Source organism: Bombina bombina, chromosome 10, assembly GCF_027579735.1.
Source record: "Bombina bombina isolate aBomBom1 chromosome 10, aBomBom1.pri, whole genome shotgun sequence".
In the NCBI taxonomy this organism is placed as follows: domain Eukaryota; kingdom Metazoa; phylum Chordata; class Amphibia; order Anura; family Bombinatoridae; genus Bombina; species Bombina bombina.
The window spans coordinates 28,671,620-28,690,177 of record NC_069508.1 but is presented as its reverse complement, the minus strand read 5'-3'; the positions used below and the strand labels follow the sequence as shown (position 1 = coordinate 28,690,177).

Below are 18,558 nucleotides of genomic sequence, written 5' to 3'. Positions count from 1 at the left end.
CCTGAGGGAGTTCTTGGAGGCTTTGTATAATGGAGAAGTTCTATTCAGCCAGGTATATGTGCGGATAATTGTGTGTACGGATGGCGGCTCCCTGGGAGCTACTCGGGGTCCTGCTTGCTCTGTGCCGACTGTGCGTGATGCTCAAATGGTTTTGCAAAGTAGGAGGTGAATAATTACACAGACAGCTCCAGCATGGGGGCTGGCAGTAAGGACACTAGTTAGAGATTGAGGGAAAAAGCCTTGCTGTCTAGCTCTGTGTATTACAGACGTATTCTTAGTTAGTGAAATAACTGCAAGGTTTATCATGATTTTTAGAAGCTTTAGCAGCAAAATTGCTATTACAAACTTAATCTACTTTGAATGCTTTATTTAAATAGCCCATTTTTTGGGGGTGTATAATGTCCCTTTAAGTCCCCATAAAGGGTCGCTTATTTTTGCACTCGTATTATAACTTGAAAGTAAAACATTTGCGGATAGCTTGACTGTGCTAACTACCTTTCCCTATAGACATTATTTTGACATGCAGAGGAAGGGGAGGGGGGAGTGTCTGCTGTTTTTGCTATACAGCCACTTTCACTGGGTGTCCCAGCCTAACCCTTTCAACAGAGCTAAACTGGGAACTTCTAAATACATTTTTAAATAGTTTTATACTGGATTTTAAAATATAAGGTGCACTGAATGGATGACTGCCGTGCTAAACATTCTCAATTTAACATGAACTTGTAATACCAGATTGCACACTAATTCTAATGCGATCTTGCGATATTCATAGCGCACCCTGAGCTACCGATAGCGCTCCACGAATAATCTAGGTCTAAAAATTCTAATGCGGTCTTGCGATATTCATAGCACACCCTGAGCTACCGATAGTGCTCCACTTGTATTCTAGGTCTAAATGTTTAAAGGAACAGTAAAGCCAAAATTAAATATTCACTCTTCAGATAGAGCATTGAATTTTAAACAACCTTCTGATTTATTTCTATTAGCTAATTTGCTTTGTCTTTGTATCCTTATTTGCCAATAACTCCTAAGTAGGCTCAGGAGCGAGCAGCTAGCTGCTGATTGGAGGTTGCACATAAATGCCTCTTGTCATTGTCTCACTAGATGTCTTCATCTAGCTCCCAGTAGCGCTTTTGTGCTCCTTCAAATAAGGATAAAGGGACAGTAAATACCTTGAGATTTGTACATTAACCGGTTATTTATGGATAATGAAACTACTTTGCAATATGTTCTCATTATTTATTTTGCCCCTTTACATGTAATTCAGTTCTGAAACTTGAGCAATTTCTACTTCTCAAAACATGAAAAGTGCACTGCTGATTTATCAATGCTAACCCTGCTACACATCTGTTCCTAATTGGCTTTAACTGAGAACAACTGCAAATAAATTCATTTTATACTAACTTTATGGCAATGGCTAGCCTGATAATCTGCTGGTCCAAATTGGCTCCTTCAGATAAGGAAAATGGCGGATAAAGTTTGACTTTTAAAAAATAACTGCAGTAAAAAGGGGTATTATTTTGTTTTAAAAATGTTTACACTTGGCTGATATAGCAACACAAAATAAAGGTATTTTTATTACATGGTGTTTACTGCCCCTTTAATAAGAGAATGAAGAATGATTGATAGAGAAAGTGCTCTATCTGAATTATGAAAGAAAATTTTGTTTTTCGTGTTTTCCTCTTATTATGGGCAGTAAAGAAAAACATTTGAAATTTAATTTATTCTGACCAATTTTTACTATGATTTTTTTTTTCCCAATTGCTGTCAAAAAGGCTGGAATGTGTAAGCAAAACTTCAGAACTGACCCTGCTACATGCTACAAAGTAATAACTTTATCCGCACAGGATCTCATTTATATCTGTTTGTAATTGGACACAGAAGATTAAAGGGACAGAAAACCCTGTCATGATTTGGATAGAACACACAATTTTAAACAACTTTCCAATGTATTTATATTATCCAATTTGCTGTCCTTTGTTGATGGAACAGCATTGCACTACTAGCAGCTAGCTGAACACATCTTTTTAGCCAATCACAAGAGACAAATGTGTGCAGGCACCAATCAGCAGCAGCTCCTACTAGTGTAGGATATGTGCGTATTCTTTTCAACAAAGGATACCAAGAGAGTGAAGCACATTTGAAAATAGAAGTGAATTTAAAAGTGTCTTAAAATGATATGTTCTATCTGAATCGTGCAAGTTTATTTTTCATTTTCCTATCCCTTTAAGTGCAATGCAAATGTTGCTAGAAAAAAATCTATTTAAAACACTTATTAACATTATTAGTAAAATTGACATTGTTTTGCAGCTAAAGGGACACCAAACTTCATATAAAGAATACAAATTTAAACAACTTCCAATTTACTTGTATTATCTAATTTGCTTCATTCTCTTGGTATTCTTGGTTGAAGAAGCAGCAATGCACTACTGGGAGCTAGTTAATGCACTGGGTGAGCCAATAACATAAGGCATGTATGTGCAGCCACCAATCAGCAGGTCCTAAACCTACCTAGGTATCCTTTCTAACAAAAGATACCAAGAGAACAAAACAAATTAGACAGATATAAATCACAAGCTCTATCTGAATTGTAAAAGAAAACAATTGGAGTTCAATTACATGAAAGTTTGTTTACTACACATAACTAAATATATGAATTAAAATTGCAAGGTGTTTACTGTCCCTTTAAGGGTTATTCTAATGTAAAGGTCATCAAATGTGTTACAACATATTTCTCTTTATTAATCATGATGAATCTCTGAAACTGGCCAATGTAACTAAAACACATATGATGTGGAACTGGAATCTCCCCTCCATATAAAAACATTTAAAGTTACTGTCCTCAGCAAAACTGCAAAAATCCTAAACTGCTTTCTTATTTTCAATCGTAACCATTGTTAAACTAGTAACTAGTGTGGAATATGAAACTGAATAGTCTCTTCCAAGTAATTGTTTGCTCAGTTAAGCGTTTGGAAGTTGTATTGCCTGTTTTATATGTGTCCCTACTTGACCTCAGCAGAAGAGACAGATAAGGTAAAACTTAGATTCCAAAATGGTGGCCCCCATTACTGTATAAAACTAGTGGAATTAAGAAAACATTTTCCATAGTTAAATTGAAGGAAAAGGGGACTAATTACGTTTAAATGGACATTAAACCCAAACATTTTCTTTTATGATTCAGACAGAGAATACAATTTTAAACAACATTCCAATTTACTTCTATTATCTAATTTGCTTCATTCTTTAGATATCCTTTATTGAAGAAATAGCAATGCACAAGGGTGAGCCAATCACACGAGTCATCTATGTGCAGCCACCAATTCGGCAGCGACTGAGCTTATCTAGATATGCTTTTCAAGAAAGAATATCAAGAGAATTAATCAAATTAGATAATAGAAGTAAATTAGAAAGTTGTTTAAAATTGTATTCTCTATGTGAATCATGAAATATTTTTGGGGGGGTTAATATCCCTTTAAGCTACTCTGTGAGGTTAAAAAAAACTACAATTTGCAGAGTTAAATTACAGGAAATATAGATAATAAAAGTGTATTGCAAACTTGCTTTTTACTACATACAACTCAACATTTGATATCACAATCTCATAGTGTTTAATGTCTCTTTAACCCTTTACCCTCTTTCCTTTTTTTTCTCACCTGATTGTATCATCTGCTGAGCATCTTAGCAGATCTCTGTACTGGCTCTCACTCTCTTCTATAATGAAGTTTATATGACTGTAAAGAGCTGCCCCAAGCAAAATTTCCAAATACAACCCCTCCCCTTCTCCGGCGCATATGCCTGTCACTCCTCCTTCTCACACTTCCAATAGAAACTTTAAAGGGACTATAAATGTTTTGTAGAGGATACATTTATATAGCCCATCTGTGTGTGTTTTTGTAACAATGTATAGTTGTTAAAAAATATTGTGTTGATTTCAGCCTCCTAACCAAGCCACACAGTATCAGATATATACTACAGATTTCTGCTTGCTCATGTTTGTCTAATGGGTCTTTTCATATGCAGGGAAAGGGGGAGTGCGGCGTGTCTGCTCTTCCTGATTCCTCAGCCCATTTCAGTGGGTGTCCCATCCTGACTTCATCAACATGCTAAATTGGGAGCTTCTAAATTAGTTAAAAAGGTTTTATACTGGATTTGTATATCAGTAACTGTGCATATTCTTCTTTATAGTAGTGTATATTACATGCAGTTATATAAAAATTAGTGTATACTGTCCCTTTAATTTAATTAGACTTTGTTCCATGCTCAATGAGATTATTTAAACCCAACAGCATGTGGCTAATCTTAACAAAACAAATATATTCATCTATTAGGCTAAATACTAATATTATGTTTCTGTAAATCTTTACCCATAAAAATAAAGAGATATTTTATTCACCCCTTTCTTATTGAGCAGTGATTGTATTTAGATTTTAAGTTTGAGGAACGCTTGAATACCCAGGTGACTCTTATTTGTTAAGAAAACAACAACATTTAATTACAAGGCTTTCATGTAGTTTTTCAATAAATTAACATACAATCCAAATGTGAACATCTCTGAATACATTAACACCTTGATAGCTTCTTTGTCAATAACCAAAGTTCCACAACTGCTTGTCCTATTCAGAGAAGCCATTCAGGACTTGTTTTGAGAATAGACAACATGTGCCACTGCCATTTTGCTAACAAACCTTACATTATTTGCAGTATCTTATCACATCACCTAAACTAAAGCAACATAGAGACAAATACATAACAGTATTAACCTTGACAAGTCTGCAGTCTGCAATTTCAATTCTCAGAACTTCAAAACTTACTCAAAGTTTAACTACAGAAAAGGGAGTTAAAATACATTTTTAAACTATATTTGATAATCTATATTACTTTTTTTAATTGCTACACACAAATAAATATTTTATATTTTGCCCCCAAATTGCTTCATATAATTGTAACGCATTCCGTGTTGTAATAATATATAATATAACAATATCTGCCACTTTCCAGCTATGTTGAATCTATAAGTATAAGTTTTAACCAAAACACATTACAAATATTTGCATCCAAAGTCTGAACATTTTAGTAAATGTTATTTAAATAAGAACCACAACTACATCAAATACATAAAATGATTTGACCTGTAATATTTTATATCAATTAATAGTTAAACTGCAATCCCAGTGTTTATTACCAGTGGAAGGCTTCTCAAACAGGAAGAACCCGGCTCTAGAAAACTGGACTACATTCAAATGTAGTTTCCAGTATTTATAATCCTGACTGTAGTGTGTAAATTCCCTTTGTTAACTTCCCTCCCTAAAATCTCTTACTCCAGCCCACAGGGTGGGCTCAGACTGTGTACGATTATTCAGTAGTAGTGTCAGGGGGAGTTAAATTACACCAAGTTTTTGTACAGTTTAATATATTTGAAAACTTTTAGAAATTACCCATATTTAATGTATATTATTTTAACACTGACAATCCTATACAGAGAATATAATTGCTTAGCTCTATGATGCTAAAGAGAAAAAAAAAAAGGAAAATAAATGTATTAGTTAGAAAATTAACCATATACACATTCATTTCCAAGCTAGAAAAAAATAAATTAGATGTTAATCTATAACAGAAATATTGCAAATTTCATAATGCCTCTAATCACACAATGTACAAAACAGGATGGAATTCCGAAACTGAGCAATGCAGTTCTTTTGCAATGTCCATAATTTGCTGTATTTACACATAAGTAAATATTACAAAAATGCTTGAAATAATGATGTATTCAAAGCAAAGATACGGAGAATAATATGTAGATGTATTTTTACAATTATATTGGTTGTTGAATATTGAAGATATAAGTGTAAAATAGCAATTGGCACTCAGAAAATTAGCCAGAGATTAGATTTCTGTTTTTTATTTTCAAGAAAAAAACAACGGCACTAGGCAGTATTTAGGGCTAAAAGTTGGTGGGTGTAGGGTGGCCTGGAAAAGTGGGCCTATGGGCACTGCATGTTTCCTGTAAATATATATGTATATGCTTATATACATATATATGTTTATGTGTTAATATCTGTATATACACATATTAAAACATAAATATATATGTATATAGTTATATACATATATATTTAACATTTGCTGTGCTACTTACCCGCTGAGCTGAGAAAGGTTCTTATGCCGAGCCTGACATCAGAACAAGGCTCTTGTAATAGCAGCACACATTAGCGTGCGCTGGTATTACTCAATGGGGCGTATATATAGCTTTCACGAAAGCAATATTTAGTGCTCCACTTGTAATCTGGAACTATGTTTCTATAAATTACTTAAGTTTCTATAAAGAAATGGAACCTAGTTTTTCTTCTTATCTATCTCTTCTGCTGAGGACAATTAAAGACAGATGTAAAACAGGAAATAAGGAGTGTGCAAACAAGACTGCGTGAAAACCCTATTAAATAGCTAGTTTAAAGGGACACTGAACCCACATTTTTTCTTTCATGATTCACATAGAGCATGCAATTTTAAGCCACTTTCTAATTTCTTCCTATTATCAATTTTTCTTCGTTCTCTTGCTATATTTATTTTAAAAAGAAGACATCTAAGCTTTTTTTTTTATTCAGAACTATGGGCAGCACTTTTTTATTGGTGGATGAGTTTATCCACCAATCAGCAAGAACAACCCAGGTTGATCACCAAAAATGGGACGGCATCTAAACTTACTTTCTTGCATTTCAAATAAAGATACCAAGAGAATGAAGAATATTTGATAATAGGAGTAAATTAGAAAGTTGCTTAAAATGTCATGCTCTATCTGAATCACGAAAGAAAACATTTGGGTACAGTGTCCCTTTAACAAACCTATATCCCAGACAGCCTTGTTTCCACGTTTTCTTTTGCATTTTCTGTTTTAATATCTGTCCCTAAATGTCTTCATCAGAAGAGATAGATAAGGAGAAAACCTAGGTTCCAACATGTCAGAAAAAAACAACTATTATGCTCATTGTATTTGGTATTGTTTTGTTTCATTATAGTCACCATTCTAATCCATTAGATGATTTATTTTGAATTACCCATCATTTTGAACTTTAAGATTCCCTACATACAAACTGTTTAAACAACTTAAATCATATCAAACTTTTCACAAATCAGAAATAAACAAAACAAACAAACAAAATAAGCAGCTAATGGAAAAAATGTTACATATAACTAGATAGACTATTGTGTGTCTTTAGTTAAAGCTTATATGATATTTCTAACATGCTTCATTCATGATGTCTTCAAGTAACCCTAACATTTTGAATTTATTTTGAATTAACATTTTTTTTTTATACAGTAAAGTTTTTTTTTCTTACTTTGTGACATCTAAAAAGGACATATTAATACATATTACAGTTTTTGTTTTTTAAAGAACAGATGTTGCTGACACATAAATAGTTTGCTCTTTTAACTGAAGGATGTGTGACCAATAGAGCTGTAGGAGTGATCTTTGTCCGCCTGTGAGCTTCTATCATGTTGACTAATTGTTCACTTCCTGTTAGTTTCAAAATCAAATTAAACATTATTAAAGTGATGGTAAATTTACAAATCAGAAATCAAAATTCCAAAACTGTGTATTATTTTATGTATAAGGGACAATGTAAATCTATGTGCAATAATGGCAAATACCTTTTATTCCTTTCTAATGTTTTTATTTTTTATGCCACCTACTCCTGCCTTCTTCATTCATTTTTTTTTCCTGAGGTGATGTTTCCACCTTCCATCCAATTGACTCGCTAGCCACACAGCATTAAAGGGACAGTCAAGTCAAAATGAAACTTTCATGATTCAGATAGGGCATGTCAATTTAAACAACTTTCAAATTTAGAGAATGCGAGAGTTTGTTGCGGCTACAGGGCTGCAGACCTACTTAGTCCAAAAGTCAAAAATAGGGGACAGTACAAAAAGGTAATAAAAGTAAAAAGGCTTTATTCAAAACACTTAAAACCAAAAAAAAGCCGTAGCTCTAAACAGAAGCATACACTGACAAAAAGGGGTAACAGTGCAGCACAGCAGACCCTTTTTGTCAGTGTATGCTTCTGTTTAGAGCTACGGCTTTTTTTTGGTTTTAAGTGTATTGAATAAAGCCTTTTTACTTTTATTACCGCATTCTCTGATCCTACTTGCGCCTTTGATAGAGGCGTGTCGGCTGGGCTCCCTACTTCCGGAATCAACTTTGCTGGCTGCATGGAGGAGCGGAACGGACGACATACATAGACACTCTGAAGCGACGCTGCTCAGTGAACGGACCATATAACCCCCGCAGGAACGGTAAGCGCCACACAAGTGTATTTTCCAAATTTCAAATTTACTTTTATCATCAAATTTGCTTTGTTCTTTATAATTCATTGTTAAAAGCTAAACTTAGGTAGCTCAAATGCTAATTTCTAAGCCCTTGAAGGCTACCTCTTATCTCAATGCATTTTGACAGTTTTTACAGTTAGACACTGCTAGTTCATGTGTGTCATATAGATAACATTGTGCCCACTCCCGTGGAGTTATTTATGAGTCAGCACTAATTGGGTAAAATGCAAGACTGTCAAAAGAACTGAGATAAGGGGGGGGCAGAGGCTTAGCTACAAGGTAATTACAGAAGTAAGACGTGTATTAATATAACAGCGTTGGTTATGCAAAACTGTGGAATGGGTAATAAAGGGATTATCTATCTTTTTAAACAATACAAATCTTAGAGTAGACTGTCCCTTTAAGAATGCAGAACCCTGACAATCCTACATGCTCTACAGCAGGGTTCTTCAAACCATGGGTCAGGACCCATTGCAGGGTCGCAACACCATGTTTACTAGGTCGCGACATGTGTGTGGTGTAGTGTGTGTGTTGTAGGAGAGTGTGTGTGTTGTGTGTGTTATAAAAGGGTGTGTGGTGTGTGTTTGTGTTATATGAGTTTGTGTGTTGTATGAGAGTTTGTATGGTGTGTGTGTTTTATGAGAGTGTGTGTGGTGTATGAGAGTGTGTGTGTGTTGTATGAGAGTGTGTGGTGTATGTGTGTGTTATATGAGAGTGTGTGTTGTATGAGAGTGTGTGTGTGTTGTATGAGAGTGTGTGTGTGTTGAATGAGAGTGTGTGGTGTATGTCTGTGTTATATGAGTGTGTGTGTGTTGTATGAGAGTGTGTGGTGTATGTGTGTGTTATATGAGAGTGTGTGTGTGTGTTGTATGAGAGTGTGTGTGTGTTGTATGAGAGTGTGTGCTGTATGTGTGTGTTATATGAGTGTGTGTGTGTTGTATGAGAGTGTGTGTGTGTTGTATGAGAGTGTGTGTGTGTTGTATGAGAGTGTGTGCTGTATGTGTGTGTTATATGAGTGTGTGTGTGTTGTATGAGAGTGTGTGTGTGTTGTATGAGAGTGTGTGTGTGCTGAATGTGTGTGTTATTACCTATACAATACTTTAAATTTGACAACAAATTGGGAATAAAGTACACATACATTATAGTCACTTTGTGAAAAATTGCAGCTATCTTGTTGTATATTATTTCAGAAATGTTCAGACCAAGCATAAAAATAGGGTTGTGAAAGTATGTGGTATAATTGCACTGGGTCTTGGGAAAAAAAGTTTGGAGAACCCTGCTCTACAGTGATTGGTTGGTATATGCAGGATCTTGTATATCTATCTCTAATTGGACACTGCAAAGGAAATAAGATAAACACCAAGGGGTCGATCCGATATAAAGCGTCGCCCGCAAAAGCCGCCGACGCCAATATTTGCGCGGGTTTGGTATCACATATACGGCGTAACCTAGAAGTTACGCCCCTATTTATTTCTGCCGTCGCCCGCAGTTTTTTGGGCCATAGGCAGGTATACCAAACCCGCGCAGTTTGGTATCCAATATGCAGCGTAAGGACTTACGTGGCGAAAATGGAGAAAACTTACTCCATTTTCACCTCGCCACAAAAAGCAGCCGTAAGAAGCCTTACGCTGACTATTGGAGCCCCGTAACTTCCTAAACTGGCTGCTAAAATAAACCTAACACCTAACGCATGCGCAATGTCTATCTCCCTGTCAACCGCGATCTGCTAAAATAAACCTAACACCTAACGCATGCGCAATGTCTATCTCCCTGTCAACCGCGATCTGCTAAAATAAACCTAACACCTAACGCATGCGCAATGTCTATCTCCCTGTCATCCGCGATCCCCCCCCCCGAAATCCCTAATAAAGTTATTACCCCCTAAACCGCCGCTCCCGGACCCCGCCGCCATCTACATAAACTAACCCCCTACTGTGAGCCTCTAAAACCGCCGCCATCTACCTTATCTATCCCCTAATCTGACCCCTTACACCGCGGCCACCTATATAAAAATTATTAACCCCTAATCTAATCCCCCTATACCGCCGCCAGCTATATTAATATTATTAACCCCTAATAAGCCCCTTACACCGCCGCCATCTCTATTAAAATGATTAACCCCTAATTTAATCTACCTACCCCGCCGCCAGCTATATTATCTATATTAACCCTAAGTATATTATAGTTAATATAGTTATTACATTATATATATTAACTATATTAACCCTAATTATATTAGGGTTAATATAGTTAATATAGTTACTATAGTATTTATATTAACTATATTAACTCTATCTAACCCTAACACCCCTAACTAAATTTATATTAAATTAATCTAATTCATTTATAAACTAAAATATTCCTATTTAAATCTAAATACTTACCTATAAAATAAACCCTAAGATAGCTACAATATAATTAATAATTACATTGTAGCTATGTTAGGGTTAATATTTATTTTACAGGTAAATTGTTAATTATTTTAACTAGGTATAATAGATATTAAATAGTTATTAACTATTTAATATCTACCTAGTTAAAATAATTACCCAATTACCTGTAAAATAAATCCTAACCTAAGTTACAAATACACCTACACTATCAATAAATTTAATAAACTACAAACATCTATCTAAAAATACAATTAAATTAACTAAACTAAATTACAAAAAAAAACAAACACTAAATTACAAAAAATAAAAAAAAGATTACAAGATTTTTAAGCTAATTACACCTATTCTAAGCCCCCTAATAAAATAATAAACCCCCCAAATAAAAAAAATTCCCTGCCCTATTCTAAATTAAACAAATTTCAAAGCTCTTTACCTTACCAGCCCTTAAAAGGGCCTTTTGTGGGGCATGCCCCAAAGAATTCAGCTCTTTTGCATACAACAAATACATTCCCCCCCCCCATTACAACCCACCACCCACATACCCCTATTCTAAAACCACCCAAACCCCCCTTAAAAAAGCCTAACACTACCCCCCTGAAGATCTCCCTACCTTGTCTTCACCACACTGGGCCGAACTCCTGATCCGATCCGGGCGATGTCTTCCTCCAAGCGGCAAAGAAGAATTCTTCCTCCGGCGATGTCTTCCTCCAAGCGGCAAAGAAGAATTCTTCCTCCGGCGACGTTATAGATATAATATAGCTGGCGGCGGGGTACGGGAGCGGCGGTTTAGGGGTTAATAACTTTATTAGGTTGCGGCGGGGTACGGGAGCGGCGGTTTAGGGGTTAATAGCTTTTTTATTGTTAGGATAGTGAGGGGGGATAGCGGATAGAGGGTTAGACAGTGCGGGCTATGTTAGGGAGGCGTGTTAGACAGTGCGGGCTATGTTAGGGAGGCGTGTTAGACAGTGCGGGTGTTTTAGACTTTAGTCAGGTTTTATAGGCGCCGGCAGTTTCTAACGTGCCGCAAGTCACTGGCGACGCCAGAAATTTGTACTTGCGCAGATTTCTGGACATCGCTGGTTTATCCGACTTACGGCACGTTAGCATCTGACGGCGCCGTATATGGGATGGCTCGAGTTGCGAGCTGAAACTGCGGGCGACGCCGGTTCCCTCGCTTGCGCCGCAAACTGCGATCGATATCGGATCGCGCCCCAAGCGCTTAGTAAGGGGTGTGTCACAGGCTTGCAAAATAATGCGTTTTTTTCTAAAAAAAATTACAGTTTTAAATGTGTTGTAGATGTTTTGAAATGCAGAAGATAATTTCTGATGCCTACATTAAACATTGACTAATGCCCTTTAACCTTTTTTATGCAAATAAATATAAAATAATATTTTTATATAACTATCTAAAATGCATGATATTTCTATGATCTAATTTGCTTTGTTCTCTTTGTATCCTTTTGTTGAAGGAGTAACAATGCACTGCTGTGAGCTAGCTGCTAGTTAGTGCACAAATATGCCTCTTGTCATTGGCTTACCAATGTGCTCAGCTAGCTCCCAGTAGTGTGTTGTTGCTCCTTCAGTAAAGGATACCAAGAGAATGAAGCAAATTAGATTATTGTTTAAAACCACTTGCTTTATCTCAATCTTGAAAGCTTCCTTTTACTTGTATTGTCTGTCCTTTTAAAGTCCAAATCATCACAAATTCTGAACAAACATTATGATTATCATATTTTTATGAACGTGCTTTGCAGTTTAAATGTGTGAGCTGTTTACTGTTTTACCATTTGAACTATAAGAGCGAGAAATGATTGAAAACTGAGCATGTAAAGCAAAACAGACTAAAATGCAGATTTAGGTGAGTAAGGAGAATGAATTAGGTAAATCCAAAAACCATGTCAAAACTTGTATGAAAAATGTCTTATTAGGATTCCTCTGAAAACAGCTTTTCACTGCACAAAGTCTTTTAAAAACTTAAACTCCTTGAAAACCTGTGAAACAGTGTGAAAACCTTGTGAAAATTTCTCCTAACAACCTGAAGCAGACCCCATATATATATTTTATTTCTGTAACAATATAATAGGGTGATATTCTTTTTATATTGGCCTCTCCGGTCAGATTCTTTTCCCATTTTCAGAATTTCCCCTGAAGCACAAATTCCTTTACCTTCCTATTTCCAAGAAACACCATTATTTCTGTAAGTTAATTGATTGCTCGTCTTGACTTGTTAAGGATGTAAGGATGGGACTTAAAGGCACAGTCTAGTAAAAATAAAGCTTTAATGATTCAGATAGGGCATGTAATTTTAAACAATTTTCCAATTTGCTTTTATCATCAAACTTGCTTTGTTCTCTTGGTATTCTTTGTTGAAAGCTAATCCTAGGTAGGCTCATATGCTAACTTCTAAGCCCTTGAAGACTGTTTCATATCTCAGTGCATTTTTACAGATTTCGCAGCTAGATAGTGCTAGTTCATATGTGCCATATAGATAACATTGTGCTCACTCCCGTGGAGTTATTTATGAGCCAGCACTGATTGGCTAAAATGCAAGTCTGTCAAAAGAACTGAGGTAAGGGGGCAGTCTGTAGAGGCTTAGATACAAAGTAATCAAAGAAGTAAAAGTATATTAATATAACAGACAAACTCATACACACCGTAGTTAACCACGGACAAATATATTCCAATACCATTAGCTAATTTTTTGATACGTATTAGAGTATAACACTGTCAATCTCTAACAGTGTATATATAGCAGGTATATTGACAGGACTAGAAACCACTGCACAGGATGTTCCACTTTGGTTATTCACAAGTATTTTGCAAGTGCATCAGGTAGAAAACGACAAAGTTTGTCTTCAGGTATACAAACACACTTCCCATTGCAGGTATAGAATCTTGTATCACTCTTAGTATACAGAAGTTGTGAAAATTTTCGAAGTAGCCTTCTCAAAAATAAACAATGGACAAACTTGGTTACTCACTGTTATCCGGCCTCACTCGTGCAAGATGGCGGAATGAATGTTACAATCCGTTTCACCGGACAGTGTTACCTGTGGAAAACCTGTGACTTGAATTTCCTTCGCAGCAACCTCCAAATGCTGCAATTCTTTACCAATATCCACCATATGTAGAAATAAAAGTCTTGTGAGAGACAGAGCATTAAATCATTGCGGTAGATTTATTCAAATATACAAACAGGTGAACACCACTCCACACACACCTCTCAGCCACATCCGACGCGTTTCCTGCCGCTAAACGGCACTTCGTCAGGGATATTGACAGCTGCTGTGAACCTCCCTTAAAAAGGATGAACCCTCGCATACAAATTTAAAGGTACAATACTTCCTCTAAAGCCTTACATTCAAGGTGGTTATACAAACACATTGTTACAAAGTAAAATAGTATAAAATAATCAATACAATGTTGCAACTTGAGCACACTGAAATTAGCACATGATTTCACACAAAAAGGAACTTCTAGCCTTATATGATATGAATATATATAACGCTCCGTGTATATAAATGTTATTCTTACAACTCATGACTAGCCTATAATTAAATTTGCTGGTTTGAGAATTAATTATAATTAATATATAAGAGACATTACCTCAATTCATAATGATGACAATATAGTAGGTATTAGAATAGTACATTACAAATGAAAATTCATCTGTTCCAGTTTCAGAATAGTATATTAAGATAGGACCCACAATGTTATTTAGTCCTAAAGTAAAAATAGTTATTCTAGACACTAATAATTTCAAAACTGGAATTATATCTTAATTACCTATATACAATTTTACATTCGAAATCATGTTTATACCCAAAGGACTTCTGGTTTTTAACGTATATATCCAATAGACTTCACTCCTATTGAGGGCTTGTTGGGGGTAATAGAGTTCAAGCCCTCAATAGGAGTGAAGTCTATTGGATATATACGTTAAAAACCAGAAGTCCTTTGGGTATAAACATGATTTCGGATGTAAAATTGTATATAGGTAATTAAGATATAATTCCAGTTTTGAAATTATTAGTGTCTAGAATAACTATTTTTACTTTAGGACTAAATAACATTGTGGGTCCTATCTTAATATACTATTCTGAAACTGGAACAGATTAATTTTCATTTGTAATGTACTATTCTAATACCTACTATATTGTCATCATTATGAATTGAGGTAATGTCTCTTATATATTAATTATAATTAATTCTCAAACCAGCAAATTTAATTATAGGCTAGTCATGAGTTGTAAGAATAACATTTATATACACGGAGCGTTATATATATTCATATCATATGAGGCTAGAAGTTCCTTTTTGTGTGAAATCATGTGTTAATTTCAGTGTGCTCAAGTTGCAACATTGTATTGATTATTTTATACTATTTTACTTTGTAACAATGTGTTTGTATAACCACCTTGAATGTAAGGCTTTAGAGGAAGTATTGTACCTTTAAATTTGTATGCGAGGGTTCAGCCTTTTTAAGGGAGGTTCACAGCAGCTGTCAATATCCCTGACGAAGTGCCGTTTAGCGGCAGGAAAAGCGTCAGATGTGGCTGAGAGGTGTGTGTGGAGTGGTGTTCACCTGTTTGTATATTTGAATAAATCTACTGCAATGATTTAATGCTCTGTCTCTCACAAGACTTTTATTTCTACATATGGTGGATATTAATATAACAGTATTGGTTATGAAAAACTGGGGAATGGGTAATAAAGGGATTCTCTATCTTTTTAAACAATAACAATTCTGGAGTAGACTGTCCCTTTAAAACCATAGTTTAGGTGGTTTTGAAACTTGATTTTTGATAAGAATATTTTTATGTACTTGTCACATACGTAGGCGGAAATATGTGGATGTGACCTTAGATAAAGGGAATCAGAATCTCATGAGAAACTTGTGCTTATCACAAAACATAAGGCTGTGTATTATCTAAAGCACTCTACATACCCAGTCTGAGCATTAACAAAAGCAAATAAACATCACTTCTTTTTCTGCAAATGACACTTTATCCTACTCCACAAAAACTGCCTCCAAAAATAATAACTGTTTTCTTTATTTTCCTATTTATAAAAATGTTTTGTTTTAATGCAAACCACAAAGCAATGTGGAAATTGGTTATTTTAACATTTCTACTAGAGAAGCTGCCCTTTACTTATTAAAGGGACAGTCTAGTCCAAAATAAACTTTCATGATTCAGATAGAGCATGTAATTTCAAACAATTTTCCAATTTACTTTTATCACCAATTTTTCTTTGTTCTCTTGGTATTCTTAGTTGAAAGCTTAACCTAGGAGGTTCATATGCTAATTTCTTAGACCTTGAAGGCCGCCTCTTAAGAATGCATTTTAACAGGTTTTTCACCACTAGAGGGTGTTAGTTCATGTTTTTAATATAGATAACACTGTGCTCGTGCACGTGAAGTTACCTGGGAGCCATCACTGATTGGCTAAACTGCAAGTCTGTCATAGAACTGAAATAAAGGGGCAGTCTGCAGAGGCTTAGATACAAGATAATAACAGAGGTAAAAAATATATAAATATAACTGTGTTTGTTATGCAAAACTAGCGAATGGGTAAAAAAGGGATTATCTATCTTTTAAAACAATAACAATTCTGGTGTAGACTGTCCCTTTAAGTTAGTCTAGAAATCCTTTACACTTTAATTTAGAGAGATCTGGCATAGCTTACAGAATGTGTACCCATACGTAGAAAGGTTTATACCTTTGTAGACTATAAAAAAATAAAAAGTAAAGCATTATAATATTAATCTGGTGGTTTTATATCAGTAAATAACCTACTTTGATTCATTTGATTTTCTAAAGAGAATTTTAATTCAAAGGGACGATGTACAGTAAAATTGTGTATGATTAAGCGCTGTGTGTTGCGCGAAACATGTCAGATATATAATATTGAACCATCTCCTGGTTACTGTATGTTAAGATGTGAAATAAAGTTGGGATTTTAAGGATATTTGGACCTCCTGTGATGTTTGTACAGTAAATTTTCTCACCTTTAATGACCCATTTTACCTGCTGGAGTGTAATTAAATCCTTAGCAAATAGTTTGTATATTTTGCCTTTTGAAATAGCTTCTTTTCCTATTAAAACCACAACCTATCCTGAAAAATTCAGTATTGCAGTATTGGCTATGGAAATGCTATGCAAGGCCAGTCAAATGCTTGGTTGCATTGGAAGAGGTTTTAGTAGCAGAAATAGCAAGGTTCTTATGCCACTTTACAGATCATTTAGTTATACCAAATCTTGAATACTGTGTACAGTTCTGGAGAACATGAGCGCGATCCGATAAAGATCGTAGTTTGTGGCGAAAGCGAGGGAACCCCCGCCGCCCGCAGTTTCAGCTTGCAACTCGAGCTATCCTTTATACAGCGCCGTCAGATGCTAAAGTGCCGTAAGTCTGACAAACCAGTGATGTCCAGAAATCTGCGTAAGCAAAAATTTCTGGAGTCGCCAGTGACTTACGGCACTTTAGAAACTGCCGGCGCCTACAAAACCTGACTAAAGTTATAAAATCACCCATACTGTCTAACACGCCTCCCAAACATAACCCGACACGTTTAACCCTCTATCCGCTATCCCCCCTCACTATCCTAACAATAAAAAATATATTAACCCCTAAACCACCGCTCCCGGACCCCGCCGCCAGCTATATTAAATCTATAACCCCCTAATGTGAGCTCCTACCCCGCCGCAATCTACCTTACCTACCCCCTAAAGTGAGCCCCTACCCTGCCGCCATCTACCTTACCTACCCCCTAAAGTGAGCCCCTACCCCGTCGCCATCTATCTTACCTACCCCCTAAAGTGAGCCCCTACCCCGCCGCCATCTACCTTACCTACCCCCTAAAGTGAGCCCCTACCCTGCCCCCATCTACCTTACCTACCCCCTAAAGTAAGCCCCTTACACCGCCGCCATCTATTTTAAAAATATTAACCCCTAATTTAATCCCACTACACCGCCGCCAGCTATATTAACTATATTAACCCTAATTATATTAGGGTTAATATAGTTAATATCGTTATTATACTATATATATTAACTATATTAACCCTAATTATATTAGGGTTAATATAGTTAATATCGTTATTATATTATATATATATTAAGTATAATAACCCTATCTAAATCTAACATCCCTAACTAAATTCTTATTAAAATAGATCTAATATTAATATTAATATTATTAATTAAAATATTCCTATTTAAATCTAAATACTTACCTATAAAATAAACCCTAAGATAGCTACAATGTAATTGCTCTTTTACCTTACCAGCCCTTAAAAGAGCCTTTTTTGCGGGGCATGCCCCAAAGAAAACAGATCTTTTGCCTGTAAAAACCCCCCCCCCACAATACCACCCCCCAACATTACAACCCACCACCCACATACCCCTAACACTACCCCCCTGAAGATCTCCCTACCTTGTCTTCACCCAGCCGGGCAGAACTCTTCATCCGATCCGGGCGAACCAATCAGCCAATCGGATTGAACTTGAATCTGATTGGCTGATTCAATCAGCCAATCAGATTTTTCGACCTTAATTCCGATTGGCTGATAGAATCCTATCAGCCAATCGGAATTCGACGGACGTCATCTTGGATGACGTCATTTAAAGGTACCTCATTCCTAGTTGAATCTTTGTGCAGGATGGATGCTCCGCGGCGGAGGAGCGAAGAAAGAAGATTGAAGATGCCGCTTTGCTTGAAGACATCGCCGGATGGAAGAAGACTTCACTGCCGCTTGATTGAAGACATCACCCGGATGGAAGAAGACTTCAATGCCGCTTGATTGAAGACATCGCCGGATGGAAGAAGACTTCACTGCCGC

General features: G+C 36.0%; 1 protein-coding gene across 2 annotated transcripts in view; it reads right to left on the bottom strand.

The window, feature by feature from the left end:
• LOC128641300 (calcium-activated chloride channel regulator 1) overlaps positions 1-5,267 on the bottom strand; it is a 53,319-nt gene extending 48,052 nt beyond the window's left edge. Inside the window, exon 1 of one of the 2 annotated variants that reach the window (XM_053693905.1) lies at positions 5,183-5,267. The gene's annotated coding sequence lies outside the window, so the exon portion shown is untranslated. Of the gene's footprint in view, positions 1-3,653; positions 3,714-5,182 lie in introns of those variants that run through there. The other variant, XM_053693904.1, reaches the window with a different exon arrangement.
• Between the last annotated feature and the right edge of the window lie 13,291 nt (positions 5,268-18,558).